General features: G+C 45.5%; 1 protein-coding gene and 1 long non-coding RNA gene across 3 annotated transcripts in view; one reads left to right on the forward strand and one right to left on the reverse strand.

Annotated features, from left to right (window-relative positions):
* The window catches only part of LOC114876849 (protein embryonic gonad-like), an 86,868-nt gene extending 77,150 nt beyond the window's left edge, over positions 1-9,718 (reverse strand). The window contains exons 1-2 of one of the 2 annotated variants that reach the window (XM_046286065.1): positions 9,566-9,718; positions 8,791-8,934 (exon numbers count right to left, since the gene is read on the reverse strand). The gene's annotated coding sequence lies outside the window, so the exon portion shown is untranslated. Of the gene's footprint in view, positions 1-8,790; positions 9,543-9,565 lie in introns of those variants that run through there. The other variant, XM_046286064.1, reaches the window with a different exon arrangement.
* The window catches only part of LOC114871973, a 126,786-nt gene continuing 110,108 nt past the window's right edge, over positions 9,681-26,358 (forward strand). Inside the window, exon 1 of the long non-coding RNA XR_003788671.2 lies at positions 9,681-9,761. This is a non-coding gene — a long non-coding RNA (uncharacterized LOC114871973). The remainder of the gene's footprint in view (positions 9,762-26,358) is intronic.

Below are 26,358 nucleotides of genomic sequence, written 5' to 3' on the forward strand. Positions count from 1 at the left end.
ATCATTTTAATGAAATATTTTCAAAACGGTTAATAATCTTCTTTTTATCAAATGGCTACAGCAAGTATTTTTCTTGCATTCTAACAAAGTTCCTTTCTAAGATTATTTTTATGTATTTATTTTCATTATTTCAAATCACCTAACATTCATGGATGCATACACGCGAGAGCAGTCTAGGCTGTGGAGAGCGTGCCGCTCTTCTTCCCCGAGGCATTCTTGGCCTCGCGGGGTCAGGAACGGTCCACCAGGGAATCCGGCTGCGAATTCGCGCGCCAGCGGATCCGTGCGAATCCGTAGCGGGGTATAATTCAGTAAGCTTGACTCTTGAATGGACCGGGCTTCTTGTAAGGGCTCACGACCACGACGACGCAACGCGAGTACAGGCCGACACGACCCGCGCCAGCCCGACTGAATGGCCGGCACTATATTCGTACGCGTGTAAAAAGGCGAATTTATCGAGCTGGAATTCAGCCAGATATAAACAATCGTCGATGGCGAGGCGCGTGCGTTCCGCTCTGTTCGATTCGCAATGCAGAAGCGACGAGGGTGAAACAATTGACCCGTTGATTAAAGAAAGTATCTCGATGGGAGGAGCTCGGTTCGAGGACAATTATTGCTCGATCGATCGAACAATCTGAAAGTTGTCGCGGGAAATTGTTACATTCGTGGCCTCGGTTTAAATGAACATTATCATGGGGGTTACTTTGGGAACAACCGTATTGTGATTAATGAATCGATTCATTTAGTAGGTGCCCTGTAATTAAATATCGATTAAAGACTTTAAATCCCCTGAAAACAAAGGCAAAGGATCCCTGCTTCGAGAATTTGTATCATAAATAATTTCTAATATTCGCCATTATTTATTTAGAAAAAAAAGAAATTCTTTAAAAAAAGGGTTAAGTTCGAGTAGCAGCAAACTGCGAACGGATTTTTTCGCGTGCTTCGAGGACACCAGCGAGAGGAGAGTAAAATTCACGAGCGTAACTTTTATCGTGCCGCGGACATTCTCACGTTGTTGGCGGCGAGGTGCATACGCGAGCAGAGCATCGGCGCGTGTGGGCGCTACTTTACGACGGAAAGCCGAGCAACGCCGATCGTTTTACGCGAAAACGACTTTTTTGCCATGTCCAACCGTGCGTGCGGTCGACCCATTCGCCTTCGTAATAACGAGCTACGATGCTCGAGGATGCTCGAGGATGCTCGAGTCCGCGCCAGGATCGCACGTACGGAAGCTGTCCAAGGATTACCGCGCGGTGCGTCCATTGTGTCGCTCGAATACGTCCGACCCTCCTATCGAAACGCTCCTGTTAATTTTCAATTAACATTCCGCCACCAACTTTTTCGCGGCTCCCTTAACGTATTACCAATTGGCTAATAACACGTTGCGGCAGTTAATTAAGCGTGATCTACGAGCAGGCCCTTCCGAGGATTAACCGAAACTTGTTACAGGCGTTTTTGTACAAACTCGTTCTACTCTGTTATACAAAAGCTTTGAACCGACTATGTTGCAGTCTCCGTAAGATCTAACGATCCACTATAAGGTTCTGACATTTGACGTTTCAGTGGTTGTGTCGCGATTAATTCGAACGAATGCCTCCGATTAAATAACAATAACGAACGTACGTGACTTCGATATCGTCCGTGTAACGAAGGGGTGCACCAACGATCATTATTATTCCCGGTGAGCAGCTGCACTCGTGCTCGCAATAATAACAATGTCGGACAAGTATATAATGCAGAAAGAGAGTGGCCGCGCGGCGACGAGATCCTTGAGCGCGAATAAGGATTTATCAGGAATGTTGCAGATCCACGAATAAATCGTCGATCGACGAGGAACGATCTGTGTCGTACACAATAGATACCTCTTCGATAATCGAGCTAGAGTTTACACGATAGACAAGCTCGTTAGCCGCCTTAGATCTCTTTTGGATCAATCTAAAGGGATTCTCAACCGTCTGAAAGGTTCTTATCTGTCTCTGTACGGTTATAGGAATTGTGCAATACCTTCTTGAGGAGTTAATGGGGAAAATGAGTACTCTATATGGCTCGATACAAAGAAAAGATAAGTATTTTTGGTAAGGAAATAGAAAATATGCGATTGGTTTTAGTACAACTACTTGAATATAGATGCATTTCTGCACATCTCAGAAAATTTTTTGAATTTATCAGCCATTTCATCTACAACAATCTAACAGTAATCTATGACATTTCCAAAATAGAATTTTGAAAAAGAAAAATACAAATAAAATTGCACAATAGGTAAGATAATTTGTGCATTCTACTCCAGCTCCTCGCACAAGGGACTCGCAATTATTCCGAGCAGCCTCAAATCCTGTGCACCTTATCAAATATCAGAATGCAACAATAGGATTTGCACCCGTAGAAGGAGCCTGCCAAGCAAATACCAGCACCTTCTCGATATATCATTCCTCGGTTTGAAAACACTTCACTGTGGGATCAAAACATCGAACGGCAACAGATGTCGTGTCACCGTAACGCCGTGCGTATCCGGTTGTATTCTTCGTGGTAGAAACGCAGCGGAGGTTTATCGCTGGAAATCGAGAAGCGTCAAACAACCTCGCGTTTCGTGGTTGAGAACGCAATCGGACGCGCGTACGAGAGCGCATCCAGTTGCGGTTCGCACAATGACGCTGCCGTATCCCATAGAAAATCAACGGTTCGATTCTGTTTAACAATAGCCCGCCATTTGTGTCCCGTTAAAACCTCGATCTTATCTGAATCGGGGGTGCCCAGAGGCGGGACGGAAGCGTGTACGAGAGGAAACGCGGAGATGCTTTCCGCGAAGGTCGTCGCAAAATTCCAACGGTGTTAAGGTCGACGTTGCGAATAACCGTTCGACTCCGGCTTCGATGAATTCAACAGCGACGAAGAAACGATCGTTGAGCAATTTCCCGTGGTGAATCGTTTTCATTCAAGCATCCGATAGAGTATTCATAGCACGGTGGCATTCTAAAGATTCGACAGACGTATATATCCACGTATCCTCGCGGACAAGCCGCGAACGCGTTGACGATCGTTTTAACACCCGCGATAATTGCCGCTAAAACAACGAGTAATGTTTGAGATAAGAGCGCGGTATGTCTTCGCGGGGACGTTTCGCTCGTGTCGCGATTCTCCTTGAAATTCTTTCGTCGATTCTGCTTGAAATGGTAGCCGAAGCGAGATCGGAAAAAGTCTCCTCTCGTCCTGAGAGACTTTCAAAGCTCAACGAGATCGAACGTTGCAAAAAGCTGGTACACCGTCGATTTTCAAGGACGTTCAACATCGGTCGCGTACGGAATAGGTTGTTTCTAACCCTGGAAGGGATATCGTGGAACGGTCGTTGAAGAGGAAAGAGGGACTTTCTGGCTGCTAGCGGCGAGGGCAGCAGGACGGCCCGTTAATTTGTAGGGCCGTCGAACCGCTTTTTACCGGCGACGCCGAGACCGCGAACTCGAGTTTTGACACATTTTGACACGAGGACCACACAGCGAGCTGCTAGCCGCGACAGAAAACATCACTCGCCCCCGAGGAGCGACCCGAGGGACAAGACTGCTCGCAGCCTCTCCACCGAGAGCTGCAGACGCCCGATAGACGCGCAAGAAAGCTGACCACCGTCTACAGGATAAGTTATTAGCGGCGCCCGGGAAAGAAACGAACCACGCGAATATCAATGGCTACCTCGAACTTACCCCGTTTCGCGATGTATTTATTACCGTCGACCGACTTTTTCCTTACCACAGAAGATCACGACCGAGTTATTGCCTTCGCGTCGAGTCCTATCCGAGGGCAGACACGGCTTCGACTCTGTCTACTCCTTGCTCGACGACGGGTCTAGATGCGAACACTTGGACGATCCGTTGAATATGGACCACGATATCTCGAGGAACGTGTCGTTTTCAGCATCTTGTTCAATATTGCATGAGGCCTTCTTGCTTAGAGGAACTCTGATTCGAGTTTCTGAACGAATTACCCACTGGTGGGAAAGTATACGATTCCTTTCGTAAAGGATAATTAAGACTGGCTATATTTGACAAATGATCAACCCTTTAATACCAAGAGTTTTTAACGACAGTCATCCTTAGAGAAGATCGAAGTTGTACTTAGAGGAATTAAAAGGTCCAGTCTACTCCTCCTCCGTCTAATTAAAATTTTATAATTACAAAAATACTATATTCTGATGAAAATGTTTGAGAAACGTGAAGCCACGAGTTCGCATAGACCAGAGAACGCGTCTTCACCGAATAAGCATAAATCATGACGGCTTTGAAGAGGGCACGAGACCGAGGAGGACGTCGCGTCGCGGCGACCATGCCGTTGTCCGAACGTTTCAGGAGAAGCGTCGATAGAGGAGGAACGTGGCGTTGACCCCGGCCCGTGAATCGAACCCGCGTTCCCGGCCACTCGTAACAGAATCGCCACTGACCTCAGGCAGGTACGAGGTGTTAGACAAACAGCTGGCCCGAGCGCGCACAAAGACGCGTTTTATACGTTCTCGGCCCCTCGCCGGTATATTACGTACAGCTCTCACGGGGCCCTGACCAACACGTACGAAGCTGAGGATCGAGAAGGACGAACGGTGCAAAAGGAGGAGGTGGAGGAGAAGCGTCGTCATGGACGAGAGAAGAGACGACGAGATGGGTATGTAGGAACGTCGAGTACGAGTCACGGAGCTTCTCTTCTCTCGCCTCGCACAAGCTGCCAGCTTCTCCTCTTTCTCTATCGCGTACCACCTTGCGCCGCATTCCAGCACGGTAAATCGCTCGATGCAACGTCCACTTGTCCCACGATCGAAAATCGACCAGCAGATTCCGGGACAACCGTCAAATCATACCTCCACCCAGACAAAACCGGAAATCATTGGATGCACGAAATATTGGAACGTTTCGAGACACCTGACGTTCCCAGGAGAATCTTATGGTGTCTGCTTATGGTTGCATACGTAGGAAGCTGGATGAGATTCAAGGATCTTCTAGTATCGCAGGGATATTGAAGAAAGAGGATAAATAAAGGTACACTTCGAAGGAGGTGGAAGAATATAACTCGTTTGAGCGGGCAAGAACCAAGGTGCACATTACTTTGTACTTCATTTGGTGTTCCAAGTTCACGCCTCCACGTCGTAAATGTAATTATAGTCTACTTGAACCTTGAAATGCTTGAAGATCGCTCATGCTAATTCATTGAATTCCTGTTTCTCTTCGCGTTTCTGTTATGTACAAAGGATACTAGTGTTTTATAAGAGAAGAACATTTAGAACTGACTCACTGTCATTACGATACGCGTGTGAATAGTCTACAACAGCTTTAAAATATTATATTTCTAATTTTCTATTCTGTTTGTAACTATACGAACACCTCTCCTATGCTGACAAGAGGAAACGTCTGTAAAATTTCCAAGTTTCATCCGAACGGGTCTGTCTCCCTCAATATCAATTAAAATACAATAATATATAACGCAGCGGACGTAACGCGGGTCCGCTGGTACTAACGTTGTACAAATGGTCGAGTAGGAAACAAGCAGAGGTACGTCGGACTGCAGGTTCCCATGACTCGCCCACGCCGTGTGGAAGGTGCTCGGCGATGTCGTCGTCGCTCGTCGTCGGGGGCATAAAAGTGTCCAGAGACCAAGACCCGAAGATCTCAAGTGCTCGGACCACCTTGCACGCCGCGTGGGCGATGGGCTCGCGAGCAGTTAGCAAAGCTTGCACGACTTTCAGCCTCGCTGGACCAGAAAGACCACGGGAACTTTGCGAAATTTTTAGTAATTAATGCATTTCAATTACTTCTTTTGGGAAAATACTAGAACGATGATAATATGATTCTAGACTGCCACTATTATTATCCTGAGAAAATAATATACATGCCAAGAGATATCACGGGGTGTAATATCAGTTTGCTCGGTTTGTCACTAAACGAGATATCTAAAAGCGAAAATCCTACAGTTCCACGCGGTCAGATAAACGAGTAATTAGTGTTCCCGGGTAAGTTCGCGTTTCTAGAACACGTGGCAAGTGATTCTCTTCCGCCGTGGGCGTCGAAAATCTTACTTCTCGGCAATTAAACCAGCCAGTAGCTCGCTGAGAATAATCGACGCGTACATCGCTGGCATTAAACGAGAATCTCCGTTTTCTTGGAAACGAACGCCTTCCTTGAGACACGGTGGGAAAATGGTAGCTTGTGGTAGCATCTCGCTGTGGTAATGTACAGGTGCTATTTCTTCACTTATGTTCAAAGGACTTTAACCAGAAAGATAGTATGACTAGGTAATTCCAGTAAAATTTATCTTATAGACTGAATTTATCTAGAAAGCTCTAATTTCTGAATCAAAGAGGATAGAAGTGATTCGAGGACGCCGAAGAAGAGGATCGCGCCCTCTCCGCGTGAGGGTTTCATCACCGCCAGTTCAGAGACGCGATTCTCTCCTCGTAAGTAATTTATCGTTACTATTAAAATATAGCTTGGTCGTCGTCGCGGTGGGTACGAGCCGTTATGGCCGAATATAACCATTTCTATGGGTGCACGAGGCGTCCACCGTGATTTACAATGCTCGGCGAGTTATGACGCGACGTGCCCACACTCGCGTTCTCATACTCGCTTCGTTCTCGTGCGGTCGACTTCTTCCCGCGGAATTCCTCGTCCCGAGGGTTCTGTCAATCGAAAGTTCCCTTCACCTGAGAATTTCAATCTCAACCGGGAAACAAGCGGTTAAACGGTAAGAAATTCCAAAGATACGGCTACGAACAATGCAGAGGAAAATGGTAAGGATTTTCGTGCTCGACGATAGAGATAACTCGAGGTTCTAACACAGCTGTATCACGAGGGACACGAGACCGAAACAGACGCGAACACGAGCCATCGATCGCCTTCGATCGACGGTGTCCGTCGTGAATCGTCTGGCTTGGTTCACGAACTTCTCGAATACGAAGGGGGTAAAATACGACCCAATAAAAGGGCACTTTGACACAGTCTCCTGAACACTGGCTGCCCATTGTTCGGAAGAACGGAACGATCACGACCGCAAAGTTGGTCCGCTCTTCGGCGTGCCACGGCAGTTAACGCGAAAGGGACGAGCGAGAGGAATAACAAACTTCCAGAGGAATTTTTCGCGCCCGGTTTCCGTGCATCGTAAAATCGACATCGAAGGCGAGCAAGGCCTCGTCTTTGCATGCTTCCTTGTTCTAACCTTCTATATGCCATCTCAAAAGAATCATTCGATCCAATTCTAATTCGAATTCCTATAGTACACAAAGCTTTATAAAAATTAAATCAAAAGCTACCGGAAAGAGGCAAAATATCGCAACTTCTGAAGGATCCTCTTTCATGGATCGCTTCAGATTCCTCGAAGTGGTGACAAGACTTTTCCACGAAGTTCATCCATCGATTATCGACGTTGATACCTATCGACGATTCAAGGTTACCCTTGCGTGCGTGTCGATCGAGAGGAATTCCGCGATTCAAGGGTAACAAAGTCGCGCGGTCATCGTAGGACTGCACGCTGCGATACGCGCGATCGATGGATCGATCGATCGATCGGTCGAGCCACGAGATAGCCGTGGCGTGTTACGAATCCTGCCAATCACGGGAGTGTAATCGATATCGAGCCCAGAGGTGGGTATCGAGTCGATACGATCGGCTCCGCCCCGGGCGTGTCGCCGGCCTGCACGATTTATAATGTTAATATCCCGGAGCCAGGTTCCACGCTTTTCTCCCGTCCTTTCCCCTTCGCATCGTTTTATTTCGCTTTTGTACCGCGTCCTTCTTCATCGGAAAGGGTGAACAACGACAAGGGGGGAAAAGAAATGGCCAATCATTCCGTGTATCTCGGCTTTGGATTAACGAGAGTCACTTTTGCTCGACAACATGATATTGTAGATCGCATGCGTGCAATTAAACGCTCTTTCTTTAATTGGACGATCTCAAATACAAACGGGGCTTACAATTAGTACCAGATGTCAAAATAAATATTGTAATTTATCTGAACTTTATCTCTGGGAAATCAATTTTTTTTTCATTAAAACCCGTATATATGGTAAGTATTTATTAAATAAAGTGTAATGATACCAATTTTAAGTTCAGTAATTCATTCGCTGAATAGTTATGAAGTGAGAAGTGTTGCAAAATAATTACATTTTCTTTAATAATTATTTATATACCCACACGGGTGGGCATCTTTTACATTTTACGAAAGTGTGACAAAGAACTCGAAAGAGTACAGAAAATAGTATCTTAAGTAGGTTTCTATAGCTAGAAATTAAAAATTATTGTGTGTGATTGCATGGAAGAGGTTACCATGCGTAGAAAAGAGTGAGACATATATACAGTTCGTTTAAGGAACAGTGTGAAGTTGCCGAGAAGAGAGAGCGAATAATAAAAATTTATGGTGAAAAAATTAGTTTCCCAGAAATAAAGTTTACCTCATGATTTTATAATCATTTTGTAATAATATACTATGTATCACTTATTCTCAATATCAATTAAATAATTCGTTAATATTTCTTATATTTAAACGCAGCTGTCTATAGATATGAATTAGGCCGCCATGTTTGCCAGAAGTGCATATGCACACGTATACATATGTATATCGAAGCTCGTAAGCAATACATCAATTATAGCTTCCACAATGGAACATCATATAGATTATTTTCATCAATAACAAACATATGAAACAGAATATATGTACATTGACTTCTAACGATCTCTATAATTGCTACTCGACTGTATCAACATGGCCAGCAAAAACAGTAACCTATTTCATACACGTGAACAAGGTATTCAAACTATTTCGACTTACGTTACGGATCAACGCTCCAAGGTGAGTGGTCGTTCCTTCACGCCTCAATTACGTTGCTCCAATTCAGTTTACATTTTGCTCGAGCACCGGTACGACGTGTGCGTGGAAATTCATGGAGATATCCAACTCGTCACGCATTCCCCTCTGCATACGGTACAACACACAATTACGCAATTACGATACAATTACACTTTTTTCTCGACAAAGTAGAAAACTCGGCCACGTTTACGGATTTTTGAGTCAAACACTAGTATCCACGTCGCATACACATTCCGTTCTAACTAAAAACGCGTGTGTATTTCATAAATAAGCGAAAAATCGACGGACACGTGCTCCGATTCTGTTGACGTTTGACGTAACCTAGGTTCACTGATGCGCGATATTAGAGCAGCGTGCGCACTCACCCTAATGTCTACTGCGCACAATTAGTGCGCAGTACATGGTCGCCATGTCTTCACTCCGATTTTTTTTGGCGGCAAAGGAAGACGTTTGCGATGATCGTGCATTTTCCCGTCGAGTTTTAATGCACAAATTATCCGTGACAGTGTTAGAAATAGGCTTGGTACGTAGTATTCGCAATGATTGGTGTTATCGAGGGAACACAAAGCGGGTCGCGTGTGTACAGATACGAACGAGTCGGATTTTCTAACTGCGCGTACCGGTCGACGCCATGTTTGTATTTCTCACGATTCGGTCACGAAGTGACTTGCAAACGTCGCGTTACAAGTGCACTCGTCGGTGGTTCAATAGTGTAACGCCTTTTTAACCGACCTACCTCCGGCTGGATGAATATTTATCCGCGTGTTGAGCCGTGCTGGAAGCTCTCGTTCGACCTCCACTCCTGGCCACTTCAGGATGCTGCGTCTAACAAAGAACGGAACACCGACGAAGGAATCTGAAAGGATGAAGAGCTCTAAATTCGAGCCAATAGCCGGGAAACATGGTGGGCGGCTGTGCTGAGTTCTAGATTGGTGAGTACAATGGCAAAGATTATATTGAAATATACACTGGAGCAGAAAAACATTAGCATCCTGCTTTTTGCAATTATTTTGTTTCAACGAATATGTCATATGTGTTACATGTACATTATATTACCATAAGAAAGCGTAGAAACATAGCAATTATCATAGAAACTTATTTACAAAGAAATAAATCTAAACTTAGCAATGGGTCAAAGATAAAATGTCAAAGTGAAAAAAAGGTAGAGAATTCGCAAAAATAAATTCGGTATTGAGCAATGGAAACCGTGCGTGCAATGTTAGGTTAGAAATAGGTTACACGTGCAAAGCATCGTTCGAAAGCCGCGAACATAAATTTAACCCTATTACTTTCCACGCCAGCGATACTTTATCTTATTACTAAACACAACCCCGATTTTATGGTGTAACGATACATCAATCTCGGGGTAGTTTCTATCCTCTTATTCACGACTGTTAAGAAGCTCCATACGAAGGGAGGAGAAAAATAGTCGCGTTTACAAGGCAAAGTCGAAGCTTAACCTATACCTCGGGCGTCGTTTTCTCATTATCTAGACCTGTACATTTATGTTTCTACATGGACGCGAATCGAGTCGAGCTAGGGTCAAGGTCAAGCGTCTTTAGAAGGAACCAGTCTTAATACCAGAACGACGATCGACGCGATACAGGGAGAGAGGGGGGATCTATGAAAGAGGGAGATTCGCTCGGTATAAACAGTAAATTAGCATTACGGTCGCATTACCGATGTTGTGACGCCACCTTACACGCGTACGGATGATCCGCGGCAAGACGGCTTGCGTAGGATCAGCTCTCTCTAACTCTGATTTATGCTACGCGTTGCCATTCCCTATTATACGCTGCTTATTCCTTATTCAAGGGACAGGAGTTGCTTATAATTTACGATGTCATCCTGGCAGCTTCGTACGATACTATTCGATTCGTCGATCTACTTTATTGGCGATCAAGCGATTTCTTTTTATTTTTCAAATTTGACCTTTCAGTTTGCTACCTTACATTATTAGTTAAATTAGAAATATTTGAAAAATTCATACAATACGCCAGGCTGCTGTTGAAAGTAAGGGTATGATTTTTATTAAAAATAAAAATTAGTAGGTGTTGATATAGTACTATAAGAAATTTGAGGTACACCCGGTATCTTCATTATTAGTTCAAATTATAAATAGTTGAAAAATACATAGAATATGCCAGGCTATCGTTGAAAGTAAGGGTAGGATTTTTAGTAAAAATCAAAATGAGTAGGTGTTGGTATCCTTTTTGTTCATACTATAAGAAATTCGGAGTACACTCGGTATCTTAGTTTAACAACTTCTGTTGTGAGATCACTAATAAATTCGTGGTAATTATTGCAACGAATCGATATACTCCCGTCGGTGGTTGAATCCGACTCGTCTGGATTCTCTTGTAAAGAAGAAAAGAGATTCCGGAGGTCGCTTTGGAGCGGAGGCGGCGACCAAGAACGAAGAGGAATGGTGTAGAAGGGGGAGATAGAGGTATGGGAAGGTACAAATTGCAGGATCGGGTATTGGACGGAGTAATTAATTAAATACAATAAAGTTAGGTGGACCCTCGTATCTGGGATCGACCACTCCTCCAATCGGCCGTTCAGCTGGTATCGAACCGTCCTCGGTCTCGATGCGCTCGCAACTCGCGGAATACCGAGAAAAGGACGAGCGTCGTTAAACATTCAGCTCGTAAGACGTTGATTTTTCACTCGGCCCGGCTTCGATCAAACGAGCAGGGTTCCGCGAATCGTAAAGATTCCACACGCTGGAGAAACCACCGGTGAGCGTCCGGTGGCGCGATAAACCGCGACGCTCGTAGATCCTGGTGCGGTGCATTTATTACTTTGGATGACATAGGCGTAGACATCGATTATCGTCCTACGTAATTTATCACGGCGTATTAACCGGTTGAATTATTTCCTTGGTAACCCGATGCGTTCGTCTCGGTCGAGCCACGTGTGTTCTCCGCTCAAGCTCGATTCGCGTGCGAGTCTTGCGAACGAGTTAAGATATCGAGGCGGTCCACGCGAAAGGGTAATTGTGCCAATTTAACAGGGTTTCCTGGTGCGTCGCGAAATCACGATACAGACAGCAACGGTGAAGCTAGTTGGCGAGAGATGTTCTCTTCGCAGCCGGTGAACTTGTGTTTGTCTATTCGCGAACGAAGCTCGCGGAAGGTTATGTATGTGTATAAGCTCGTCGAGCGAAACGAAAGGGAAGAGAGACCTTTCGGGCTATCAGATAAAGGCGGGATTACTCTAGTGCACGAGATCCGCGGGGCGAAGCCATGGATAATTATAATAATTGGCCGATAAATCGATAATTAATCAGGAGGCTAATTACGAATTATAGTCGCGACGAGACAATGCTTGGCATTGTTCGGCCGGAACGCGTATGAGTCAAGTGTGGGAAGCTAATGGGTCGTAAGGTAGAAAGTTATAGGTTGAGAGGCTCGCAATCAAGTTTTTTCTTGTGCCGAGCACCGACTAGGCAATGATAGCAGGTATATAACGCGCATCTGCATCGATCTCTTGGACTCGTGATTAACGTAACTCGACCTCGAAGGCATCGGTCGTAATATTATGATTCATGCGTGAAGCTCGCACTTTCGACATTGTTTGCAACAGCCTCGCAGGTGTACCTAATTATACCAGATTAGTATCGTTTGTTATAATGCATCGCGTGCAACAGCGGTATCAAAGGTATCAGGACAATTCAGAATTCATTCCGAAGCCGATTTACTTAATTTTACTTAATTTAAAATTTAAGTAGGTCTCATAATAATTATCTTTCTTGAAAATGAAAAAGATTCATAATAACAAAAATTGATACAATTATTTGTCAGCGAATCGTGCTCTCTCTTTTGTACGCAACAATAGAATCATCTTCTAGATTCTAGGGCGATCATCTGGGTTCGCCCAGAATAGCCTTCCTCGAAGCAACGTTCAATCAAATAAATAATTTTTAGGGCGAACTGGGCGGTGCTGGGCCACCGCGACATAAATTATCCGCCGACGCAACTCGGACACGGGTGAACTGCATATTTATACCTAGTGTTGCCTTCGTAGACTGTTACATTTTGCCACGAACCTCTTCTCCCCTCGTCTCTAGCTTTCTCTTTTTCGGTCGCTAACTTCGAAGACCACAACTCGCGCAGCTCCGGAACCATAAACTTCGTGTCAGTCGAGATCCGCTATGGTTTCGCGGAATTCTTCTTCAGCGTGACCTACGAGCGAAAGCTGGATAGAGTACTCTATAAAGTCTCGCCCTGAAACGACCAGAAAATCGTGGCGCGAAAAAGAGAACCGTACAACTAAATCCTCGTGAATCATCGGCACCTGCCTCTTGCTCGCGACTCGAGTGCTTATCGACACGCTGGATTTACATTCGGATGATAGGTTCGATTTACAATTCACCGAGCACGAGCTCGATGCTCGTTGGAGATAGGAATTAAACCGAAGGGCTGGTACCAGGTGGTATTGTAAAACGAGAGGATTCTGTTATTTGTCTCGGTTCTTCCAAGCATTACTCTACTCTAAAATTCTATTAATAATTATAAAAAATTGTGAAACAGGCATTCATCTCTATTATAAGACTACTAGATAGAAAAAAAATTGATTAAATTTTAGTTAAATTAGTGGGAAGAGGTGTTTAGATCATCAACTATTTCGCGTTTATAATTTTATATTAGCCAATTTATGAGGGATTGTAGTAAGATAAGGAGAGATAGAAGAGATGGTAGCGGTCGATGGTGGTGGTCGAAGCGGTCGCACGGTGGACCAGAAAAGCCGCGGCGATCCGTGGGTAATGCGCGTTCTTGCGTTCCTCATCGTGGATGACGAAGCAAAGGTTTATGCCGCATCCTCCGATTCGCGTCTCTCCTATAGTCATACGGTGCACCTAGGTATTAAGGTCGATTCACACTTAATAACACCGTGGCGAATGTAAAATTCGTATTCGTAACGAGGTTTCGCGAAACTTCGAATTTATTAAATTTCAGCGTATCGGGAAGCGCTACGATGCATAATAGAATCACGCTTCCACCATCTAATTTGACCGATCTCGTATTATGCGAAATTCGTCGCACATAACGCTATCAATCATTTCGTCGTACTCTTTTATCTCTTCATCTAACCGCCTTAGAATGTTAACAATAACGATTAACGCAATCAAAGCGTCGCTTTAAAAATTCAATTTTTATTCAAAAAAATAGAACTTGATCCAACAATCGTCTCCTCGCGCGTTGAATATTACCTACCTGTGCTATTTGCAAAAAGGTGGAGGAAGTCGTGGAATTTCGCGGTACAGGCGAGATAACCGTGTAGGAAAGTGCGGTGGGATAGGAAGAAGAGAAAGAGAGAAAGGAAAGAAAAAGAGCCGGTCGTAGTTCAGCCCGTGGCCCATCAGATAGCACCCAGTCTCTTTCTCCGCGAGCGAGGAGAGAAGATATTGGAAGTGAAGGAGAAACAGGGGAACGGATAGGAAAAACAAAGGAGAAAAGAGAGAGTTTGAATGGTGGTAGAGGTAGATGAGGAAGGGAATAGATAGAGGGAGGGTGTAGGATGGAGGTTGAAGAGGAAAGGAGGATCGAAAGGGGTACATTGTTTGCCGAGCAGAGCCGATAATTCAGTAATGAACGTAACCGACGCGCGCCCGCGTTCAGGGCTATAATTACCGATACCACGTCGGATAGCGGATCCCTTAACTTCGGGTCCTGAAGCGCTATGAAGGAGCGCGAGGGCGCGGGCACAGGCGCGACCCAAGAGTATATTCCCTCGGCCAGTTCTCCCGGTCGTGTCTTAGAATGGGCAGCTCTAAATTAATAAATCAATGACCGGTCCCTTATCCGATCCGCGGGTGGGTGGAGTTTGTTTGTTTAAGAGCAGGATTTATTAATTTTTCGCTGGGTGGTACGTTCCTATGGTCCACACACTCCAGACGGTTATCTTCCACCTTCGCTCTCGCGTTCGCCTCTATCTCTTCCTTCCGTGTTCTTTATGCGCGCGAGCTTCCCTATTTTACGAGCCGATATAGTCGGACGACGTGTGCCGTATATCCGCTACGCTCGGCTTACTTTGCGAGATTTTCGAAGGCATTGTTGAGGATCGTTCGAAAGAACGGGATTTCGTTGATATACATCGGGAATTAATTTTTGGGAACGATAGATTCTGTGAGAATTTAGAAGATTTCATGGTCTGATTTGCTATAATTAAAGTTACAATGAAAGTAATAATTAGACAATATTTAATTAGTCAACTAATTAAGGAGGGTGGTTCAGATGAGGTGGAGGTGACAATCTATAATTTAGAGTTAGAGTTTCTTATTTTCTCTATAATTTATTTGCATTGTAAAAAAAGTAATCTTAATATTTGACTAGTTGTTATGCAAACGAAACAAAGAGGGATGGACATAAGGGATGTTAGGGACTTGAATCCTCATAAGCAGTGCAGCCAGTGCCATCTCTTTACCGAGACTGGAAGCTTCGTTGGAGCTTCATCAGAAGGATTTCTTAGGCAATTGTGAGCACCCTTAAACTGCAATTTTACTTTAATCATACAAAATCTGTGCCCTCTTGTAAATTCTTAAAAACCAATAACAAGCATTAGACGATCACGCGAATAGAATAGTAGGGTGCCGTTTGAAGTCGCGATTGAATATTTATAAAGAACCTCATGCTATGATATTCCGTCAATCAAACTACCGAATAATGCGGAGATGAGAAAGCAATACCGGACGAAATAAATTAAGTTACCACACGAATGCTAATACGGATCACAGAGTTTCTTAATAGAGACATCGATACCTCGATTCCGATACCGGCTTTAAGTCAGTCCTCCGGATTAGAATCGATCGATCGATTTCGGTGCCTAGGGCGAGCTTGGAATAATTTGAATTCGATCGGCGTCTCGATATACCGACGAATAGTTCCTCGTGCCGTCTCGTTTTCTCTTTGGAAAGAAGTGTTCGTGCGGCACGCCGACATTTCACTCGGCGACCGTCCGCGCCTCGTAATTCTCTTTCCGCTCGAATTCTCGCGATTCTCCCGTCGTTCTTCGCGCGATAATGCTCTGCCCGCGGTGAGGTCTCGTTTCCTCGCATCGTCGAACCACCGCGGGACACCTAATGTACGATTGTGTCGAGCTATACCTTTCTCTCGGTCGTTCATTCTTTTCCGCTGCCACTCTTAGAGCATATATCTCTCATAAACCGAGGAAACCAAGAGATTCGAGTGTTACAAAGCGACGAGTCGAGTTTACGCTCCCTACGGATCGTTATCGATGCGAACGAATCAACGCGGGCCCCTTTGATTTATTCCTATTCCCCTATCTTCAGCTTCCAACTTCATTAGTTTCCAAAAGGCACTGAGATATTTTGAAAGAAAACACGTTACTCCTCGTTAGAATTATGTCTCTGGATAACCGGGAACCCCGGAGATTTAACTTTCCAAAGCAACAGGTTCATAATTCCTTGGAATCTGAAATTTAGGAGTTACCCAAGATCCGAATCCTTTCTTCAAAATAACTCTACGGTAAGATTCTAAAATAATCGAAAATTACCGGTATCTAGAAGTAGATTACGTCGAAAGATTTTGTACCGGTAGAAAATCGCGACAAGTTCGCTCCGCTTAGACGATGCGCACCTTTGCGTGTGTCATCAATTTCTGCGAAAGAAGTAACTTGTCGGTGGGGACCGTAGCGCGGAGGCAGTGAGAAGTTGCAGGACAAATGTTTCGCCCGCGGTGGAAGAGTCCGGTGGTGGCGGGCAATGGTAATGGCCTGGCGCGTACGAGAGTGGCACTGTAAATCGGATAAAGGCTGACCCGCAGCACCGTGGAGACGGCAACGAGAGCGGATTGCAGCCGTAGGCAGGAATTAGATTCGAATCTCGTCTCCTTGCTCCCCGTGTTTTCTGAACCGTCTGGCTGATGATAATGACGGTAGCAGGTGCTCGAGTCGATGCCACCTTCGCACCTTGCTTCCCTGATCATCGCGTTGCACCGTGCACACGCAGCCGGACGGTACACAGCATCGCGAACATCGTCCTTCGTCGTTGTCTTCGTCGTCGACGGGTCATCCTTGTAATTCGTTGCTCCGGGGAGTTACGCTCTCTACCTACCGTCGTACGCCTCGCCAGACAGGTATATCCTCACCTCGTATCTCTGCCAGTGACGAGGTGTGCGTGTACGCGTCCGTGTCCTCTTCTTCCTCTAACGCTCTTACCGTCTCTAATGCGTTCGTGCGCGTGTACACGCTTAATATCTCGAGCCAATCTTAGAGCTTGCATTCAGTGGGTTAGTGCCGTAAATGCCAGTAACCATCTACCGGCAATGGCCACTCGTGGCTACCACTATAGACGGCTAGGCAGGTATTCATTCCATTTGCAGTTATGACGAGTACGAGTTCAGAGGCCGTGAGAGTTTGCCGGCTGTTCGAGCCCGACAGTCTGTATCTCCAGTCTGGAACGTCCACCAGCGCGTATACGTGCGCGCAATAGACGAGTTACATTTCCGCGCAAACTGATCGATTTTTCCAGCTGCACCTCCTCCACGCTCATGCTTTATGGTACCTTCGTGGCTCGCCATTCCTTTGATTGACGTTTGACGGGCGTTTCTCGACGCGTACAGGAGAAATTCTCCGGAGAATTTCGAATCGCGGTCTTGTTTCGTATCGAAAGTTGATCGGCTATTTATTTTCTATCAATTTAACAGTTGTATCAAACGTTTGATTGGAATTACTTCCGTAAAATTTTCCGTAAGATGCAAAAGATTACGATATTCTTCCTACTTCGAACTCCAAAGCCGAAAGAAGCTTCGCGAGTAATAAAGCTAGATGAATCATCGTCTACCCTATCGGGAGGATTGGCAAAAATTCCAGGGCTTATCGGGTTGCGGCGATCGTACGGGAAGCGGTCGCCAATTACGTCGAAGATGCTAATCGTATCGGGTTTACGCGTTCACGGCGCGAAATATCGTTGCGGGGTTCTTTTCTGTTTTGTTAAAGGTCGACGGCCCTGGTGGTGCAACGCAGAATAATTCCACGTTAGGATGCCGACGATGGATGGAAAAGAAATCGCGTTAAGGCTCCGGCAATATAATCATCGACGCGATAGAAATAGAATGAATAGTTTGGCGCGCGAGGCATATACTCTTTAGCGCTTCTTTTGACGCTTTTACACGCGTCGATCTACACCGTGGCCCCTGTTATTGCCGCTGAGCTTTTTCACCTTCGACTTTCTCGCGGATCCTAACCTCCTGGAACGATTCATCGACGACCGGCCGGACAACCGTGGCCACCGCCGGCCACGGTAGTCGCAATTATAGAGTATGACTGCACAGATTCGTTCGGTAATTTGTTATCATTGAATAAACACATCGAAAGGGACAAGTGGGCGGGGGAGGAGACGCAGGAGGTTTCGCGCTGCTTTACAGGTTACGTGGCCGAAGATCGTAATCTTCCGACGACCGCGAACCATTTTCTTTGCCCTTCGCTCGTTCTCCGCCTTCTTTATGCCGGATCAGCTTTTCATTTACACGACGAACGAGCTGAGGATTATTCGAGATCCACGTAGAATTCATCGTAAAGCTAGAATGATTGCACTTGATAGCTCTTGTATGATATTTCTATCGGCTTCGATAAAGTCTCAAAGATTACAATCGTTTTGGCGAATACACGGGGGTAGAAGAGGATAGCTTGTAGATGGCGAAAGAATCGCTCATAATAAATTCTCGGCGAACCAGAGAGAGGATGTTTAATCCGCCCCTGGGCCTGACCGCGACTCTCGGGCCCGTTCCTCGTGAATAAAGAGATATCTCCTCCTGGCAACAGGCGGTAACGTTTAAATTAAATGTTTCTGGATCGACGAGCCGCGGATTCAACGTGTCATGGGCCGCTCTTAATCTGGATTTAACGGCCAGGTCTGGGGCGCGAGGCCACCTTGCGGTGCCTGACCGCTTCAATAGAGCTTAATTGGCGAATACTCGGCCTCTGTGTGCCCGGTGTATAGAGACGGCGTGGAAAAGAGACGCTTGACAGAGGGAAGAGACGGTGCGAGTGAAAACGTAGGCGCGAAGGCCTCAGCTTCTTCTACTTCTTCTTCTTCTTCTTCTTCTTCTTCTTCTTCTTCTTCTTCTTCTTCTCGTTCATCCTTCTTCGAGCCGTGACCGTAAAGCCAAGCTCGGCTTCCTCCTCCACCGCGGCCAGATGAGGGCGAGAATGACTTCGCCGATTCGTCCGCGCGTTTTAGTTATTCATGGTATAATAATGACGATAACGATAATAACAACGGTAATGATTACGTTTCTGAGACGAGCTCTCTAACGAACGCCTCTCTGTGGGAACCGACCGGCGGCCTTATCGGCCGGCCTAATCGTGCACAGCTCGTGGATAAATGTTTGTTATTAATTAGCGTTCGCTTGGACAGCGCGATGGGAGATGATGGAGATAAATAAGCGAACGGATGAAACGGTATCTCGAGGATGCGCTGATCTTGATTTTAGATTGTGTTCCTTTGATGTCGTTCGATGCTGGAGAGGGTAGGAAGTGGAATCAATTCATCTTTGTTCTAGGATTTTTCCAAAAATAATTAAACCATTGAACGTCGAACTGTTAATTCTCGACTTTCGGATGAAATCTCGTTGGACGAGCTTTCGTGGTCGATCGTCCAGCAAACCCGGGCCATCTTTCACCTATAAGACACGGTTCGCGCGTGAAACGCTCGATCTTCTTCCCTTTTTCCGTTCCCCTTGTTTCCTGCTCCCCCGTTCTCCCTTGATTTACGATGCCGCCGATGGGCAGCAGCGAGTTCGCGCGAAAGTCACCGCGAAAAGCATTCTTAGACCCTGCCGGCGTATCCGGCGAAGCTCCGTTGATTTTCTTATCGAACGAACGAGCCGCGAAGCCAACGCGGCGATCTTCTTTTCTTACCTGTAAAGTAACCACCGGTGCGCCGTAGGCCTGGCCGTGGCCGGCTCGAAATTACCGACGCGCCGCTATGAAAATGATAATTTACTGTGACGGGTCCCGACGGCTGTGTATCTGGTTCACGCGAAACGCTCGAGCACACCGCGCGCTACCGTGTTTTCATGCTGCCCGCTTACGCGACGCCACAGGCTGTTCCGAGATCGTACACCAAGCCGATAGTTATTTGCAATACAGGAGAGAAGTGACGAGGAAGCGGCGTTCCTCGCTTTGATGCTCTAGGGAAGAGTATGAAAAATGAGGGACCCAACTATGCACGCGTTTTGTTCGAATCTTTACAAGCATCCAAAGAAAGACTACTTATTTCTGTAGAACGCTCGAAAGAGTTATACAGGGCGATGAATTTTCAGCAAAAATCTCGATACCCTTCGAAATATCATCGATTCGTATCGATAGCCTTAATCGGCGTAAAATAGTCATTTGGCAATATCCGGGTTCGATCGGTCGGATATTTTTCTTCCTGCAATTGATAGCTCGCGTTCGGTAAACTGCCATTACCGTAATTTCGTAATTAATTGTGTTTATGAATTTGATATTTCACGCGGAACCATCCGGTCATCTCGTCGTCCACCGTTCGACTCGCCGCGTGAAACCTTTAACACCGATACCATGAGCGTATCCATATTCCTTCGATCAAATTCACGGTGCCGCGCCGCGGGTGGTAGCAACATCTGTCGCTGGCGGAATGCGAGGCTAATTGAACGGCGAGTGTTCGATGGTGACGCGACCAGGATATGTGTACGCATACAGGGTGTATATTTACTAGTGGCACCTATTTCACCGATGGATTCAACGTTTAATGAAGTCTCGTGTCGTCGTGGAAACGAATGAAGTTTCCGTACGTTGAAAACGATCGAGTGATTGAGATTGAATGTACGCGCTATGGAGAAAAAAATTAAATGGTTATTGAAGCGTAGAGGTAAATTTTGAAGAATGCGAATTTTTTTTTTCTTCCACGCTTGGAGAACGTAACGTGTCCGGTGTATCTAGTGTGGGAACCCTCGTCAGGTTTATACATATCATTTGTTCAATTGAAGATGGAATTATTATTTGTGTTATCTTCAGGCTGAACATTTCAATTAATTAATGAACTGTTCATGTCGGTAACTAAGAATATCTTTGTAATGAAATATCAAAGTTAATTGAGAGCGTTGTGGTATTATTATCACAGCCAGACTCAAGGTGTTAAAAGCACACCAGGTGAATTACCGACAATTTTTTCTTTTTTTTTTTTTCAAGCAATCTTCACAGATTATCGTAGGTATATACCGTTTCACGATGTAACACCTCAATCTATTTGCGCAATGGCAGACGATCACTTTTTCTGGGTTAATAAGGTTCACAATAACGAACCTTGGTCGCGATTCGAAATTATAATGGGTGAATGACGTCGTCGAAATTCTCGTATCATCGCAATTATGCGTGCTTATAAACTTTGATTACCGCTTTCGTTGCGTATTCTAGAGTACCACTTATTATTCAAACCACCAGGTGTTGTTTTTTTCTTCGAGTGGGTCCTTAAATACAAATTCTAGTAGTTGGTCGAGGAATAACAGACTGTCGTGACCTATTTACGATATTAAACCGTAAAATATTAAACCGAATAGTTTTAAAAAATATTTATATTCCAATTCAAGAGTACTTGTACAATAGAATAGATTTTACTTCGAATAGAGGAACAAGATTCCCTCGCTGAAAATATTCCAATCGCGAAAGCCATTCGATGTCCGACATCCGTGAAGTTAACGTGGAAAATGAAGTAGTTTTCTTCTCTGACAACGACAATCGCTCGGCTGCCCGGAGCGTTCGTGGCGAATAGCAGCTCGCTGCTGTTGCTGCTGCAGCAGCAGCTTCCTTTCGTCGTGCAGAAGGGATCGAGCAGTGCATTACCCGTTAGACATGGCCCCCGCGCTGATATATTGACTTGGACAAAAAAGCGACTGTTCTTCTGCTCGCTGGCACCGCGGTTGCCGCCGCAATGTCCTCCTCTCTGCCCTTTTCCTCTTCCTCCTCTACGAGCCTCCTCTTCGCGTTTCGCTTTACAACGCGACGCATCGAGCGACGTGCATGCTGTTGCACACACGACCAAACTCGCGCGACGATGAACGATCTAACGTCTAATGGAGTTTTCTGTGCGCCCCTTTCGACGATTCGATTCGCCTCCCTCGTTCCTCGAGATTGCTTATGCCGCGTTCACACTAACCGTTCGCCAACGATTCGCGAATCGATCCTTTGATGTACCGCCTTACGAGGATGTACACTGTGAACAGTGTGCGCTATTTGTTGACGGGTTCGCAATAGACCGCTCATTACCTCGAGAAAATGTCCACACCGACGGTGAACATGATGCCTGATTTGTTTTCGACCTGCGAACACCCGGTGCAGACACAGCGTCTTATTTGAAAATTAAAATTGTCATTTGCGAAGTGAAACGTACGTTTCATATAATACGATACACACGCTGAAATCGTTACGATGGGGATCCGATGAAGATAGTTGTAATAACGATGATGCGTGGGAATCGTTTCCTAGGACCACCTGGAAGCTTCTAACAGGAAGTTGCTTGTCAGTCCTTGCAATTTTACACCACGCCCGTGATTTCTTCATTTATCACAGATCCATTTCTCGATTTCTTTGCTAATCCAAATGAAAAGATACTTGAAACACTCTTTTACCTCCGGAAATTGCACGCTTTAATGAGATAGAAGGTCTGATCACGGAACGTCTGAATTCACTTACTCGATACCTGCGTATCTTTTCAGTCTTTCGATTGAAATTAAAATATCGAAAGGTGATATTAAAACTGATATTGATTATACAAGATAAGCATGAAAAGAGATAGAAAAGATGAAAGAAATAGACCATCGGTATGTGGGAGGTAGTGAAGGGAGAGGAGGGAAAGATATAGGGGAGCAAGAAATATAATCGCATGGCGAGTGTGGCAGCGGTAGACCACTGGCATGGAGACGAGGAACCTATTATAGCGGGAGCGAGAGTAAAAGAGTCCGGACAGGTGAGATAATCAACCTGCAGCCATAGCTGCTAGCATCCTCGTGGTAATCACTATTCGCGCACCGTGTGTGTCTTTTAATGTTCCTACGACTCGACGCGAAAGTTTCCTTGTAACAGCCTTCGACTACCGCCGATCGCTGTGGTTTTCCTTGGTAACGAGCGATCGGAAGACTCGTGCACCGATTCCCTGTTCGAACAACTATACCCCGTGGATAACTCGTCTTCCGTGTAAAAGTTGAAATTCGTGATGTTGATTGAAGCAGAATTTCCAAGTGAAACACGAGGTTCGGGAGGAAGATAAAATTTGTTGGTAGAAGAAATGGAATTTCGACAAATGTTGAAAGAGAAATTATTCGAAATGTTCCGTCTGTTAACAAACAATCTCTCAGCTTCGTTTCTCACAGAAGAAGAAACACCGCGTTATGTGGTAACTTCGATGTAGAAAGTACAAAAGAGTCTCGTGCAAGATTAAGCGATCGGAACGCATGCGATTCTAACCGGCGCATAAATACGCGTCGAAGGCTCGATCAAAGGCGAGCTAGATCACGGTAAAAAGCGCAAAGTAATTCACGACAAGAGGCTAACGGCATTATGATAACAATAGTCAGCGTGAGAAAGTCGGACGATATTGCGGAGTATGCGCAACGGTTACAAGAGAGCAGCGCATCGATAATCGGGCAGGAGCGGGCGAATCACGATTTCCGCGCGCGTTACGCGACCTCCTTAGAAAACACAGCCTCGGTTAACCCACTGACATTATGGGAAAATCGAGGAGAGCGAGAGTTTACCGTCCCGCGATCGCTGAAAACTATGGCTAAGCTCGTTTTTTCCTTTCCTCGAGCATGGTTGATTTTACCATCGGCGGGGGACAATGGTCGAGTCGTCTCGTCGAGTTTTCTCACGTTGTGTTTCCACGCGACGGCTCATTATTTCTACTGGCCGGTGTGTATTTTATCCGCGCGCGTTTGATATACGACCCGTTTCGCCGTGCTTTTCTCCTCGCGAAAAGGACCCACCACCAATATGCTCGAACGGATCGGATCGTCTCCTCGTTCGTTTGTAAATCGCTTTCGCCGTGCGCGTGCACCCAATATTTTATTGGTCGAGGCTGCTACGGCTGGCCGCAACAATGCCCACCGTGCATTGTGCGAGCACCGTGTGGTCCGTTCGATGGCTGATTTACCGCTCGTCTAATTTGTAGGCGGCCGCCATTAAACAATCCATAAATGCGTGCGCGTAAAACACTCCCGAGTTCGGGCGAACCGGATGACCAAGCCGAGTCGACTCGGCCTTCTGCACCGATTGCAGAGGATGCGTATACGCGCGGACCTAACTCGACGAACCTTTTATTCATATTCAAATGGACGCGCTTTACGATCGCGCGAACGGCAGTGAGAACGCGAGGCTGTGCTCGAGAATACCGCAGCGATTCACTGGGAATAATGTTCCGATTCTTTCGCTTATTCCTTGAATTTAGTAATTTCGCGCGGAAATAGATCATTTAAAACGAAGGCTAGGAATGTGGAAAATTATGAAATAATTTTTAGTTGAAAATTGAAATTAAATGAAGAAATAGAGAATACTTTACTATGTAGAAATAAAGCAGTAAGTGCAAACAAAACTCATGAGAGCTTAGCGAACAACCCTCTGGCTCGAAAGGCAGATACGCAAACATCGACGCGTCTCGAGGATTGAACCCTCGACCCCGGTCCAGGTTCAGTTGGAAACAATACCCGGCGCCGTGTTGCACGTTCGAGGATGCTGCGACCCGTCGCGTCGCAAGAACACGCGCGTTCGCACGACGCGAGAAAAAGGAAGCAGAAGCCACGCCGGTAGGCATACGCCTATTCCATTCATCGCGGAATTCCAGCGGATGCTGGACGCGTAGCACAGCGTGCGGATGCTTTTCCAGAGCAAGCACGGCCGTCGCCGTTTGCTACCTGCCCCACGGCTCGCCGGCGATTGCCCATAAACACCATTACGACTAGCGGGGGCAACTTACAGCGCACTTGGCCGGACTTACGACGCGGCCATCCTTGAATTAGGTACTCGTTACCGGTATTACGTTTCAACCACCTCGTTCGAGAGCGGTCGAATATTCTGACACAGGCTGGACGCGTACCGCGGTAGGTAGAATCGGAATCGTGAATGAAACAGGGAGCAGAAAGATTCCTCGTTGGTAATAGAATTTTAGGGTACCGAGGGCGTAATGTTTCGGTCGAATTGCGAGAAAATGAAATATTAAGAAAATAGCTGCTTAACACGTTGACTGCCACGTAGACGCCATTGGAAATTTTATTACAGTATTTTTATTTTTGGTAAATCTTATTTACTATTTTCAGAATATTTCGTTATTCCAGTTAGCCATCAGTTCGAATATTTCCGATAAGTTAAATAATTTCTGATAATATGGATATTGATTTTCAGGTTTTTCAGGTCTTCCGGTTTTTCTCCTACATTTAAAATTTTTATAATCTTAAAATTCTTGAATTTTACTATGAGTAATTTTTCAATTTTTGAATATCTACTGTGACTTAATCAGTAAAGCTCCTTTCCTAAAGAGTTTCTGCACGACAGTCCTCGTTTTTACTCAAATTGACCTGAAATTCACACCTTTCCAATCAAGTATCACTTCGCATTCGTTTTCTGTTCGTCGCTATTCCACCTTCTCAGTTCTGTGTGCTATGAAACACCGCTGCATCAACACGGTTGTTTATGCGACTGAAAGAAAGAGAGAGAAAAGAGTCTGAAAGCCTTACAGCGAGCCCTGTGAGTGGTTCGGGCCATAGACAAGTTGCAGGCTCATGGACGACGGCGCGTAACGCGACGTGGCTTATTGCCAATGCATTTTAAGTAGTCTACCATACGGGACTCTAGCTCACGTGTGCATTGTGCACCTGTGTTGCCCGTGACACGAGCTTCGACTCTTCTGTGCCGTTCTCCCTTGTCCTCCGTGCCTCGTCGAACTCGTACGTGTCGCATATATACGATCCGGCAAGGATCCGCGTACAAAGGGACACCGAACAGACGTCATGATACGACGGATTATGGAGGCTGGTAGTATTATTGGACGATGCAACGGACGATCGGACTACGGGCAACGATAAACATCGCCGTGGAACGAAGCGGCTGCGAGAGGACGTTTACGAGGTGTGTAATTGCGGTTAAAAATAGCCGGGGTGAAAAGGTTACCCCTTTGGATTTTTAAAAGAAAACACGCTTTATTCCTTGAGATCAAGGATCTAGAATCCAGAGTCCCTCCGATAATTATAATTCATGATTTTATTTCGAAGAGATACGCGTTATAATTTTTCAAAATTATTATTTTTGAAGTTTTCTATGACTCCCGTTTTGCTACATTGTCATTTTTCCTGGAGAAACCTATGGGAAGGGGTGGGAACTTGGGACATCACTATTTTACACTTTTACACTTCTTTTGCAAAATGAAGATGATGAAAGAATTTGCAGAGCATACCATCTGCTTTAATGCTATTATCGAACCCCTTTCATTTCCAAAGGAAAACGTCATACAACTATGTTACCTTTAAGATGCAATGTGTCTAAAGTAACAGGTTTCAC

This window comes from Osmia bicornis, chromosome 6 (assembly GCF_907164935.1).
Source record: "Osmia bicornis bicornis chromosome 6, iOsmBic2.1, whole genome shotgun sequence".
Classification (NCBI taxonomy): Eukaryota; Metazoa; Arthropoda; class Insecta; order Hymenoptera; family Megachilidae; genus Osmia; species Osmia bicornis.